The following is a 14,085-nucleotide window of genomic DNA, read 5'->3' as shown; positions in this document are numbered from 1 at the left end:
TTCATATTTTTAATAAATACGGCCGGGAGGGTAACTCCCTCCCGCCTTCCAAAAGTTCAAAACTGCATCCGTCTTCCCATCCTTGGGGATTGTGTTGGGAGGGGGTGACGGGCATCCCGGCCATATAAACTTCGCCAATAGTGTAGTTCTTAGAGTGTATGATTGTCTCCACTAGGGTTAATTTTTCCCCAAGTGTCCTTGCCCCAGGTTTGTGAGTTAAAAAATCCCACCATTCTAAACAGAATTCTTCCTTCAGGACTTCAAAGGAATTAATCCCCTGTATTGTAAACAGGTCCCCTAGTTGTGTTATTCCTAACCTGTGCCATTTGTTTACACAATTATCCTTGAATATTATTGGTGGGAGAACGGGATTGTTCATTATAGGGGTATAGTGTGAGATTTGTACTATTCCTTATGTTTTCCTTACGGATTTCCATACCTTAAAACAACTATACAGAGTCTTAAATTTAGCTTTCTTATGATAGCTGTCATGTACATGCCTCCATAGATAACCATAGCTGGAATTCCCCACGAGCAGCTGAAAATAGATGTTGTATGTTCCTCTGTGTTTTTTCCATCTTGTAATAATTCATTACTTTAAAGCAATACATATGACCAATAGTACCTTCTTAGGCTGGGAAGAGCTAGCCCGCCTCTATCTTTAGGAAGAGTGAGATATTTATATTCTCGCCGGGGTTGTGCATATGCCCAAATAAATCTTGAAAATGTGCGTTCCATTGCTGTGAGCCACTGATTACAGAATTCTAGACATACTGCCATAAATAAGTATACATTTTTGGGAAAAACACCACTTTAATTCAGTTTGCTCTCCCTATAATGGATAGGTGGAGATTATCTAGGCGTCCTAGATCCTTTTGTATTGAACTCAGCATTGGTTTAACATTAATGTCCACGACTTCCTCAAGATTTGAGGAGATGGTAACCACAAGTGCGCCGCTCCCTTCACCACTCTAGCATCATCCATTGCAATTTTTCGGTGTAGAACAATTTCTGTCTTTCCCTGATTAAGCGCGTAACCGGAGACTAGACCAAATTTCTTGGCCTCGGCCTCAATGGTCAGCATTACTATCGCAGGGTCTGTGGTGACTCTAGCAATGTCGTCTGTGTATGCAAGTGTTTTTGTGGCATGTCCCTGTGATATAATAGGTGCTATATCGTTATTCTTTTCTAGGTATCGAATAAAAGAATCTATGTATATTGCAAAGAGCAATGGCCAGCATGGGTAGCCCTGCCTAATTCCTCTGGAAATAACTATTTCCATAGTTAGGCTTCCATTAACAGACACTACAGCCTTAGGATTAACGTACATTTTGTGTTTAGCCTGAATTAAACCTGTTCAAAATCCCATCATCGACATTGCTTTCCAGAGAAACTGCCAGGAGACCCTATCGAAAGACTTCTCTGTGTCCAGAAGGATCAGGGCCATAGGGTCTCCTGTAGTTTCTGTTCCATCAAAAAGCGTAATAACCCTCTGGATGTGATTCATTGTTGATCTCCCAGGAACAAAGCAATGCTGGCTCTTGGCAATCACTTTATGTATTATAGGTGCTACTCTGTTTGCCAGTATATTTTGGAGTTGGCGTTAATAAAAGTTATGGGACGGTATGATCCTAGGTGTTCAGGGGGCTTCCCTTTCTTAGCGAAAATCACAATTTTAGCTCGGGACCAGGAGCTGGGAGGCTGAGCCCCAGAGAAGATATGAGTAATCAAGTCATTTAGGATATGCTTGATTTGATCTAAAAATATGCCATAAAACTCAGAGGGGATACTATTTAGTCAATCAATCAATCAATCATCGCATTTCTAAAGCGCGGTACATACCTGTGAGGGTCTAAAGGTGCTGCGGGGCGCTACTGATTGAAGAGCCAGGTTTTGCGAAGTCTTCTGATGGCCAGCAGGTCCTGAGTTTGTAGTAGGCTGGTAGGGAGAGTGTTCCAGGTCTTTGCGGCGAGGTAGGAGAAGGATCTGCCGCCGGCGGTGGATTTCCAGATACAGGGAACTGTGGCGAGGGCGAGGCTGGCTGGGCAGAGGCTTCGGGTGGGGGTGTGGAAGCTGAGTCGGTTGTTAAGGTATGTAGGTCCGGTGTTGTGTAGTGCCTTGTGTGCGTGGATGAGGAGTTTTGAAGGTGATACTCTTGTTAGGTGTGATGTGGCTGAGTCGGGGGGCATCGAGGATTAGTCGTGCCGAGGCGCTATGGATTCGTTGTAATCGTCTCAGGAGCTTGGTTGTTGTTCCTCAGTAGAGAGCGTTCCTGTAGTCGAGTCTGCTGGTTATGAGGGCATGGTTGACGGTTTTTCTTGTGTCGGGGGGGATCCATTTGAAGATCCCACAAAGCATTCGGAGGGTGTTGAAGCAGGACGTGGAGACGGCGTTGACTTGCCTGGTCATGGAGAGGGTGGAGTCGAGGATGACCCCCAGGTTGTGTGCATGGTCCGTGGGTTCCGGGGCTGTGCCTAGTGATGTGGGCCACCAAGAGTCGTCCCAGGCTGATGGGGTGGGTCCGAGAATGAGGACCTCCATCTTGTCTAAATTCAGCTTCAGTCTGCTGTCCTTCATCCAGTCGGCTACGGCCTTCATTCCTCTGTGGAGGTTGGCTTTGGCGGAGTGGGGGTCTTCAGTGAGGGATATGATCAGCTGGGTGTCGTCAGTGTAGGAGATGATGTTGAGGTTATGTTGTCGTGTGATGTGGGCGAGCGGTGCTATGTAGATATTGAACAGCATCAGGCTGAGGGAGGATCCCTGTGGGACACCGCAGAGGAGCTCGGTGGTTTTTAAGTGGAAGGGTGGGAGGCAGACGCTCTGGGTTTTGCCGGAGAGGAAGGATGTGGTCCAGGCCAGGGCCTTCTCTTGGATTCCGGCTTCATGGAGGAGTGCTGAAAGGGTGCGGTGGCAGACTGTGTAGAAGGCTGCTGATAGGTCCAGGAGGATGATGGCGGGTGTTTCTCCTTTGTCCATCAGGATCCCGATGTCGTCAGCGGCGGCGATGAGGGCGGTCTCAGTGCTGTGGTTGCTGCGAAAGCTGGATTGGGAAGGGTCCAGGATGTTGTTGTCTTCGAGGTAGCGGGTTAGCTGTTTGTTGACGATCTTCTCTGTCACATTGGCCTGGAATGGGAGCCGGGAGATGGGCCGGAAGTTCTTTAGGTCCTTGGGGTCCGCCTTGGGCTTCTTCAGAAAGGCGTTGATTTCAGCGTGCTTACAGCTTTCCAGGAAGGTTGCTGTCTCGAAGGAACTGTTGATTGTTTTCCGGAGGTTGGGCACGATGATTGTGCTGGCTTTGTTGAAGACGTGGTGAGGGCAGGGGACAGATGGGCATCCGGAGTGGATGGAGTTCATGGTTTTGATGGTGTTTTCGTCGCTGACGTAGGACCAGGCGGTCAGGCGGCTGGTGCGGGTGGTGGTCGCAGGGGTGATGGACTCGGTGGTGGGTGCGGGGATGTCGGAGTTGAAGCTGTTGTGGATGTCGGTGATCTTGCGGTGAAAGAAGGTGGCCAGAGAGTCATACAGGTCTTGTGATGGTGGGATGTTCTTCGTGTTGGAGAGTTCTTTCACGATGCTGAAGAGTTCTTTGGGGTTGTGTGCGTTGTTGTCTAAGTGGTCCTTGAAGGCGATCCTCTTGGCGGTTCTGATGAGTTGGTGGTGTCTGCGGGTGGCGCTCTTTTGGGCTTTATGGCTGTCTGGTGTTCGGTCGTGAAGCCATTTCTTCTCCAGTTTCCAACAGGTTCGCTTGGAGATAGGGAGGTCTTCGGTGAACCAGGCGGCTTTCTTCTTGGTGTGGTTGGTTTTGGTGGTCTTGAGAGATGCGAGGGTGTTGGCGCAGTCGTTGATCCATTGTTTGAGATTGGTCGCGGCGGTGTCTGGGTCGGAGGAGTCGGCGGGTGGTATCAGGGCGAAGGTGGTTGTCAGTTGGTCCTTGGTGACCTTGCACCAGCAGCGGTGTGCTGTGGGTTTCTTGAAGGTGAAATGGACACATCTGTGGTCGGTCCAGTTGGGTTCGTGGTGTGGTTGAAGGAAATGTGGGGGCTTGAGGAGAAGAAGGGGTCCAGTGTGTGTCCAGCGGCGTGGGTGGGTGTCGTCACGAGCTGTTTGAGTCCAAGGTTGGCGAGGTTGTCGATCAGTGCAATGGAGTTGGCGTCGTTGTTGTTCTCGAGGTGGAAGTTTAGGTCCCTGAGGAGGATTTAGTGCGTGGAGGTGAGGGTGTGGGTGCTGACAAGGTCGGCAATGGTTTTGCTAAACTGTGGTCGAGGTCTGGGTGGTCTGTAGATAAGTGTTCCTCTGAGGGTGTTGTTGTGGTCGGTGTGGATCTGGAAGTGCATGTGCTCGGCGGTGGTAAGGGTGTCGTCGGTGTTGGTTGAGACTCTGAGGGTGTCCTTGTGGATGATGGTGATACCCTCTCCCACTCCGATGGTGCAGTCTTTACGTGAGATCTTGTAGCCCTGTGGGATGGCTACGGCGATGTCTGGTGCTGAGGTGGCATTCAGCAAGGTCTCCGTCAGGAAGGCAACGTCGGGGGTGGTGGAGTCTAGGAGGTCCCAGAGTTTGATGGCGTGCTTGCGAGCGGAGCGGGTGTTGAGGAGGATGCAGCAGAGGTGGTTGGGTTCTCTGGCTGGTGGATTGTTGGGTTGGATGCAGTTCCGGCAGGCGAAGGGTCCTTGGGTGCGCCTCGGGGTGGCCCGGTAATAGGGGTGGTCTCGTCCGGTGTTGAGTGCGTGGAGGGTGCTGGAGTCGTAGCGCAGTCTGGCGTTGCAGGGTCGCCCTTTTGAGAGACTCTTAACAGCGGTTAGAACCTCTTCCATTCTAGGGGGTTCCTCTAGTGCCTGCTGCTCATTTTCCTCAAGGCTTCCACCTTCGCAGCTCTCTAAGTACCTTACTATTTCGGCTATGTCCCCACTGCCATTTTCAGTATATAGCTCTTTATAAAACCTCCAAAAGGCTTCCCTGATAAGTTCCGGGTCCTTAAACTGTCCTTCCACTGGGTCGATAATCTCCCTGATTAAGTTAGCATTAATCTGTTGTTGCATTCGCACCGCCAATTGGTGACCCACTTGTTCGTTGACTTCATATATTAGTTCCTTTCATGCAGTGGCGTTCCTGATTGCTTTATCTGTAAAGATATTGGTGATCGCTGCTTTAGCAATTGCTACTTGGGCTAAGATGTTTGAAATATCCCTACTTGTGTCCTCATTGCTAGTGGCGCTAGCAAGTCCTACTTCTGCTAGCGTAAGCTCATCCTGTAACCTCTGTATCTGCTCCTTTTTTTGCCTGTTTGACCTAAATGAGTATAGAATAGTCTCGCCCCGAATCCCGGCCTTTAAAGTGTCCCAAACAATTTCTATTGAGGTGCTATTGATGTTTTCAGCTAGGAATTTGGGGATTCAATCTTTCATATGGAGACAATACTTAGGATCATTCAGCAAAGCTTTCTCGAATGTCCAGAGAGTAGGTTCTAATTTAGCCAACCTGATAGTTAACGTACAAAAGAGGGGATTGTGATCAGATAATACGCGGGGCATTTTCACAGTTTGCCAGTTGTTTATAAATGAATTTGAAAGTAAAATATAGTCTATTCTGGCATGTGTACGGTGTGGATTTGAATAGAAGGTGTAGCCTGTCATTGGTGTTAGTGTTGGATGTCTGCCAGCTATCCTCAAGCCCATGTGCAAGACACAGATTTGTGAGAGCGAAACACTTTTGGTTTTCGTCCTTTGTAGACCCAGTCATCCTTCAAGGACCCATTGGCCGGGAGGTTTCTGGTGAAGTCCCCACAAACCATCAACAGAAGAGGTCAGTGTGAAAGTTCGTTAGATACTTCATCAAAAACCCCATGGTCATCTGTATTACTCCCATAGATAGCACATATTATCATTTTTTGGCCTGTTTGATCATTGCATTCGGTAATAGCCCATCGGCCGAACTTGTCAGTTTTGGAATTACTTAAAACATACCTGCTCCCTTTAGCCAGAATAGCAACCACCGTATCTTAGTGCCTTGTGAAGTAGCGCACACCAGTTTGTACCCTAATGTATATAGTAGCTGACTCTGTGATCCTTCAATATGCGTCTCTTGAATACATACAATATTTGCTCCCCAATTGTGTAAACTAATTGCGACTGTTTGTCTATTGTAAGATTGTTCAGTCCACATATATTTATAGATAACACTTTTACCCCAGCCATATTGCTAGTAGAAAAGTGCCAGAGCCATTATCCCTTTCCTTCTGATTCCCTGTGACCCTTGTGTGTGTGTTCCTATTCTTTTTTGGCATAAGTTTTGCTAACCTCTCCGTCAGTTCCATTTTTCACCCCCCTCCCCGAGACCCTCCCCCAACCCCCACCAAAATTGGAAATTACCTGGCTGCAGCGCCATGGGTGTAGTGTCCGTCCAACAATCCCTCTGTGCACCCTGTGAGCCCTCCCTGCATGTGTAGAAAACTTTAATAAAGTGCTGGCTATACGCAATAATATATATAATTGCCTTTAGCAGTACAGGTCATATTTATAAATTCTAATCCAGGTGATTTAAGTGCTCTTAATAGTATATCTAGAAGAGTGAAATTGAGTAAGTTGAGAGATAGCATAGAAGAGAAATCGAAAGCGTGAGAGCTTGTGCATCGCTTCTGAATAAATCTACCTGAAAAAAAAACATTTTATTTGCCTTAGTATCACATTAGTATTATCCCTTTTTCTGGGCTGAGATTTCATCTAGATAAGTTTGGGCCTGGATCTCAGAGATGAAGCTACGAGTAGGCCCATTGAAGATAACCTTCAGTCTAGCAGGATTCTGCAAATACACAGTAGCCCCCAGCTTGTGAAAGGGGTCAAACAGTTGTCTTAATTTCCATCTTCGCTCGACAGTGGTATGTGCAAAGTCTGGCTGAGTTCTGAAAGTGAAGCCTTCGAAAGATCTTTTACTGTTGGGTCTTGCCAGATCAAATAGGGCTTGCCGAAGCAGGAAATTTCCAAAGAATACCGACATTGCCCGAGGGTGTTGTTGCGAGGCCTTTGTTCGTTTGTTAAGAAATAGTGAAAATCTGTGGGCTCTTTGTACTTCTCTGTCCCAGTCCCAATCCTTCAACTCTGGAAAGGTTTCCTTGAGAAGAGAAATCATGAACTTCTTAGGGTCTTCCTTCTCGATTCCCTGGGGGACCCCCAGGAATCTAAGATTATTCAGTCTCTGCCAGTTTTCTTGTACTTCCATTTTCCACACCTTAACAGCGCCTTCGTGTTCTTCACGCGATTTCTTGAGCTTGCTGACATCTTCCTCGAGTCAGTCCGTCCTTACTTCGACTGAGGCCATACGATCCGCGATCTCCACACAAGTCTTTCCCACCTTCCGGACTGCCCCCTGTAGATTTGTAGCCGCTAAGTGGGATCTTCTGCTGTCGATTTTAGCTTCAGCTTGGAAGCTCTTGATGGATTGTAAGATTTCCGCTAGGGCAGGTTCTTGGGTAGGCTCCTGTCATGAGTTTTCTACACCAGCAGCAATCCCCAGATTAGGATGATATATGTCCAAAGCTGACTCAGAATTGGAAAGAACCTTGAGCGTTGTTTCCTCATAGTCCCATTTTAAATCAGTATTATCATCGCTATTAGAGGAATTGCCTCCCTTGGATTTGCAACGTCTCTGGTGGCTCCTTTTCCTGGCTTTTCTATTAGGTCGCCTGTTTTCAAAGGATCCGGTTTGAGCTGCTATAGCATTTGCCTCTATCCTCACCCCCACTAGAGGCCGTGATGCTGATGTCTGAGAGCTCTGAATCTTCGGTCAGAGAGTAAAATCTGTCCAGAGTCTCAGGTGTCTTCGTCTCACAGACAAAGTTCGAGTGATCTGGGTTGCAGGGATCAGGAGGTGCAGTCACAGGGATTAGGCTTCCGTTTTGGATATTGCTCAGAATATTGAAAGATCTGGGCTTACAATCACCCCCTCTATTGGCCCTCCTTCCTCTTGGTTTGTGAGAATACTGGCTGTAGTAGGTGAGTCATTGGTAAGGGGGGACCCAGTGTTAGTATCTTTTGGTATTAGTGGCGAAGGAAGAGGTACAAAGGTTTCACTGGCCTTTCCATTTCCCCCGTTTCGTGTCTTTAATGCCAGATCTTTCTTGTGGTTTTTCTCTGCCCGGGGGCCATTTCCACTTCCTGCGTTCGTTAATTGATTTGGTGTAGCGAAGCTTGTGGTTATTAATGGCTGTGTGCTATTAAAGTTTTTTGTGAGGAGTGCATTGCCCTTTTTAGAAGTGGCGGGCCTAATAGCCTCTAGCCCAGTGTCCTTCCTGGCGCTGAGAAACAGAAGCACTATCCCGATGCTGGCGCTTCCACTCCATGACAGCATGTGATGAGCAGCAGGTCCGTACATCTTCTCCACGCCTCGCCTGAATCGTGAAGCCGGCTCTGGGATAGGGCGGGGATTACGCAGGGCAGCAGAGATCACAGGAGCCAAAAAGATATGAAGATCCTCGCTGCGGGAAATCCAGTGCTCCTTCAGCCAGCAAGTATCCGGAGTGCTGGCAAAGTACATCAGCCGCATCCCACGGGCTTTCTTGTTATCAGCGGGCCATTACAATGTTGCACGGTAAGCCATAGCCTTGGAAGTAGATTTCATTAGACTTAATGCCATCTCCTGAAGCGGAAGCCGGGAGAGTTAGTCGCTGCATATAATTTTAAAAAAAAATCAAAGTACAAAACGACCTCTGTCACCCATGGAAGGAAAAATATTTCAATGACGGTACTTGGAAAAGAGAGGATAGAGAGAGCAGCACATATTTAAATCTACAGGACATTTTATTTACCTAGGATGGTGTGAAAACCAACCCCTTAGCCGAGGTGCTGGGAAGGGTTACCCCGGGAAAAGGAGACAAAGGCTTCAGGTTTCAGGACAGGATTCAGGACAGGATAAGGTGAACACTTCCAGATCCGACATCTGCGCCGCACCCCTCTCGGACTCTATCTTTCTCCTCGATTTTTATGCAATCTTCTTATAATTATTTGGCATACATTCTAAGATTGGATTCTTCTTCAGCATTTGCTTGATACTTCAAAAGCATCCCGAGCTCTGCAGCAGTCCGTACTCTCAGCTTGTCTCTAACTAACTAAACTACCTCAATTATACCTTTCTAGTGCAATGTACCACCCCTTAATGTTTCAATTTTCATTTAACTCCTAATTCTGGTCGGACAGGCAAAAGGTGTGATCATCACACCATTCTAAGTTTTCGTCAATATTCTTAAGTTCATTATCTAATGATCCTGCCCCTTAATTTCTTATTCAAAATCTTTATTCTCACCTGTATTCACATTTTTATCAACACATAGTATACATTTGATCCCATATTTCTTTCTTTCACAGGGCGTCAGGATGGTTCCCAGAGTATGTTGCTGATTCTTTTCTTGGATGGCATTCAAGGATGTCAGTATGGCTTCTGGCTCCCTTAGTCACTTAGACTGCGCATGAACAGTGGGTCACGTGAGATATAGACTTTGGTTCTTGTCAAATGCCCGAAATATGAACTAATAAGAAAGTTAAAAAAAGAAGTATATTAATTTCATAATATAATGATTTCATTGTATCCCACCTCTCTCTACTCTAGTCCCATTTTCTCATAAATTGTCTTACCGCATTAACAATTAGTAAAAATAGCTTCATTTGTTTAAGCAAAACAAATGCCTAGCATGTGAGTTTTCAAGAGGCCATTTTGGAAGTGCAGAAAATTCCATCCAAGCAAAAGCTTGTCACTACCACGTCGCTGCAGCTGCCGCATGCGTAATACAATTTTCCAGCGTTACAGTGCCATTTTAGATTTCACTCGAGATACTTCTTAATAGACATGTATGCAAGCTTCTCTATTCTTTGATATTTGGAATGTGGTGCATATTATTTAAACAATACATAATTAGTATGATGTTATGAGTTATATGAGAGAATTGCCTTCGAACAAGTCTCTTTCTACGAGTCCTTGCTTCATCAGGAGCACAGCTGAGTCTCCTAGAATTGACCATGGTGATACCACTTCTGTTTTGGGAATCTACCTTTGAGCTTCATGACTTGGTAAAATGCAGTGTGTTAGAATTTAGGGGGTTCTGTGAGGAGAGTTCTGTGAGGAGAGACAGAAAGATGTTAGTGGGTCAAAAACCAAGCTGAACCTTCAGGAAACTCTACTCCGGTACCAGGAGGACGATTTGCTATGGGACAAATATGAGAGGGAGGACCCATATATAGGGAGTCCCTTGCTGGGTCCAGTACCATGGGCAGTGCCCCATCCCTTTCCCTGTCCCCAGAAGAGTTGGTCAATAGGAGCGAAGAAAGGGAGCATCATCTGGGTTTGGAGAAGCTCAGGTTAGAGGATGTCAAGGAGATAGCACAGCTGGATATGGAGGAGAAAAAGGCATTATTGGCTCAGGAGCTGAGTCTCAAAGCATTGGGCCTTGAAGAACTAAAGCTAGAGACTGAGAGGGTCCTAGCTCAAGAGAGGATAGCGGAGGCAGAGAGGGCCTTCACCAGAAGAAACTAGCTCTGGAGGGTAGATTATCCCCTGAGTGCAGTTTTAGTTGTCTGGATTCGCCAGTAAGGGTGGGGTCCAGTGGTGGCACCAATATGGAGTCCAGTGCAGGTAGTCCCACTCCCAGATCCCGCAGCGTGCTACTTAGTTTCTTAGTAGAGGATGTCACACCTGAAGGGTATAGTTAGAGATTCATGGGCAGTAAGAAACTGTCTCACCAGTCTTGGGGGCATTTGTGGATGAGTGTTGCGATGTACTGGACGATTGGGTGATGGTTAGCACAGCAAATGATTTTGAAGGGCTGTTCAATCTGGTTGTCATAGAGCACATGTTCAGTACTTGTTTTCAGGGGTTGTGCCAGCACCTGTTGTAGTGTGGGTTCTCTGATCCCAGGGAGCTTGCACAGGAGGCAGGCCTCTGGCTGCGTGTGAGAGGGTCTGAGGAGGCATTTGGGAGTCATCCTAAAAGGAGTTGCTTAGGTATCTTCCTGGCCTGTATGGTGGAAGAGAGTCAGAGTAGCCCAGCTAGGTCCCGGTGTAGTGGGAGGGGTGTAGGGGCTCATGTTTTTTCTCAGCAGGGAAGGAGTGAGTGTGGGGCTGTGTTTCCTTTTTTAAAAAAATATTTTTATTTAAGCAAGTTCATAAATGTACAGTTCATAAAAAATAGACAATGTAATGCTAAAAAAAGACAGTTCATTGCTTCAATCATTCCCAAAGATCAAATTACATAATCAAAATCATAAAACATAATTAATTTTAAATGTTATCACGGTCATGCCCAATTACTCTCCCAAGAAAAAAAATAATAATAATAAATACAAAGAATACAAAAAGTATTGATATATAATACATTCCTACACCATCTCGTCTTTAGAGGCTACGAATTTCTTTGGCTATCAAACCAGGTGGCAACAGGGGCCCATATCTGAGCCCTGAGAGCTCTTGATTTTTTCCCTCTAGTTTTATAAATTGCAGTCTCCTGCTTGTAAAATCCTAGTAGTCTACTTAGCCATCCTTGGAAAGTAGGAGCGTCTGAATCTTTCCACCGTGCTGCCAAAATGATTCTAAATACAGCTGTCCCAACAAACATAGACATTGCTTCAATATTACTGTACCCTAAAGAGTCGTCATAACCCAGAACAAAAAGTGTTGATGAAGTTCTTAATTTGTGTCCAAATATTTCAGCCCAATATTGGGACTAGGTATGGGCGGAAAATCCGTTTTGCTCGCGGATTTTGCGGATTTTCGGGAAATCCGCAATCCGCTAGATTCGCGAATCTCCCGCAAAATCCGCAAATCCGCGAGCAGCGGATTTTGCTCGCACTGCTCGCACTGTTCGCGTGAGTTCGCGGCTTCCCAGTACAACTTCGCGCCCCGCGAATAAGTGCTAAATTGCAGAATACGATCTTAGCAAAACTGAAACTACTTGCCAGGTTCAAAAGTTCAGGCTCATCATTAGTAGCCATTTCCTGTAGTGCTTCCTGAGGGGCCCCTCCAGAGTTCAGTTGCCAGTTGCAACTATTATGTGACCCTGCTCTGAACCTCAGAATAGTTACACATATGCCACAAAGGTCCTGAATTACAGCTAAGGAAGACAAGCAGGAGCCAGGCTGGAAGTTAAAATCCATTAATCAGCCCCTAATTCATTATTGTCAGTTGGGGCAGGGCAGGTGTTGTAACTAATTTTGCAACAATGAAAGCACTTAGCAAGTGCAAAAGATCACTAATCAGGGCGCACTAAGGAAGCAGGTGCCAGCTAAAAAAATATTCTGTGACACATTAATCAGCCCCAAATTAATTCAGGTCACTTGAGGCAGGGAAGGTGTGCTTTGCTTTGCCGAAAATAATGTACACTGGACAACCAGAGGGTGTGGTGATGAAACAGAGGGTGGCATGGGTGGGCCAGAGGGTGGCATGAGTAGTCAGAGAGTGGCAGTGGTGACAGAGAGTGGCAGTGATGAAGAAGAGTGTCCCAAACAGGCTGGACACGTAGAAACAACAAGTTCGCGAAACTTGCGACCCGACAGGTAAGTTCGCAAATTGCGAAATTGTAAAAACCCTTGCGAACTGGCAGAAACACGGGCGAACAAAAAAAAAAAAAATCCGCAAATTCACGGGAATTCGCGGATTTTGCGGATTGCGAATTCGCAAATCCGCAAAATTCGCGAACGCGAGATCCGCAAAATTCGCCCATGCTTAATTGGGACATCCCTTTTTTAATCGTATCTAGCTTAGGGCAATCAGCTAGCATATGTATAAGATTAGCTGGGCCAAGAGAGCATCTCAGGCATTGATCGCTTACTCTTTTGCCCCAGGTAAATAGTTTTGCAGGGGTAAAGTAGAGATCATAAATTGTTTTATAAATTTGTGCCTTTAAGTTGGAAGCTAGAAACCACTTAGATGATAACATCAGAGACATGTCTACATCGATGTTTGGGTTATTTATCTTAGTGGCCCAGATTTTTTCGATTTGTTCTAGATCATCAGGTTGGTTATTCATAAATATTTCATAGATGTTACCTATCCTCGTTGTCCGTTTACCAATTAATTCTAAGATTGGAACAGCCTTTAGTTCTATTCTAGGTGCCAACTGTCTAAGGGTAGTGTAAACTTGTATGAATTTCAAATAGTCAGTGCGGGGGATTTGGTATTTTCCGCATAATTCTTCAAAAGATGGTACAGAGTCCCGACCAAGGAAATCTCCTACTTTCACTACCCCTAGACTCTCCCATCTCCTAGAGGTACTATCATTAAGTTGGGCCAGGATAATTGAGCTATACCAAAGAGGAGTGTATTTCGCATATTTTGGTATTATCAAGTTCTTAGTGGTGTTCTTCCAGATTTTCCATGCATCTGTGATGATCTTAAATTTAATCTTTTTGAAATAAGATGGTTCATTTTGTTTTAGCAGCAGTCCTCTAGCTTTATCTCCTAACAACAGCTCATATATTGATGGTATAACGTGTCTTGGGCTAGTAATTACTGGTGATTTAGTATCAAAGAGAGTGGTCATTTGCTGCAGGAGGGTTGCCCACAGGTAGAATGTTAAGTTTGGTATCGCTAGCCCTCCTCTTTGGTGGGGTAAAGTTAGCTTGGGTAGGGCCCTCCTGATTTTACCATAATTGCAAATAAATCTTGACATGGAGGAGTCGAGGATTTTAATTATGCAATTATCAACCAAGAATGGAATTGCCCGAAAAAGATATAACATTTTTGGAAACACACTAATTTTAAGGTAATTCCCCCTGCCAATTATTGATAAGTGAAGGTTGTTAACTCTAACAAGGTCTTTTTTAACTTTCTTGATAAGCGAATCATAGTTAAGTTGATTCATTTCATTTACTTTAGGAGAGATGGTTACAACTAGATATGCTGCATTGTTGACTCTATACGAGCTTACAAAAGATGTGTTCCCGGTGCATATGACCATCGTCTTATCTTTATTCAAGGAGTACCCTGAATATGAACTAAAAGACCGTGTGATTGATTCAATCTTATCGATTGCCTCTGTGGGGTTTGGTGTTAATACCGCCACGTCATCGGCGTATGCGAGTACTTTGGTACTATACGTGCCAACTTT

This window comes from Lissotriton vulgaris, chromosome 2_1 (assembly GCF_964263255.1).
Source record: "Lissotriton vulgaris chromosome 2_1, aLisVul1.2, whole genome shotgun sequence".
Classification (NCBI taxonomy): domain Eukaryota; kingdom Metazoa; phylum Chordata; class Amphibia; order Caudata; family Salamandridae; genus Lissotriton; species Lissotriton vulgaris.
Note: the sequence above shows the minus strand (reverse complement) of the source record.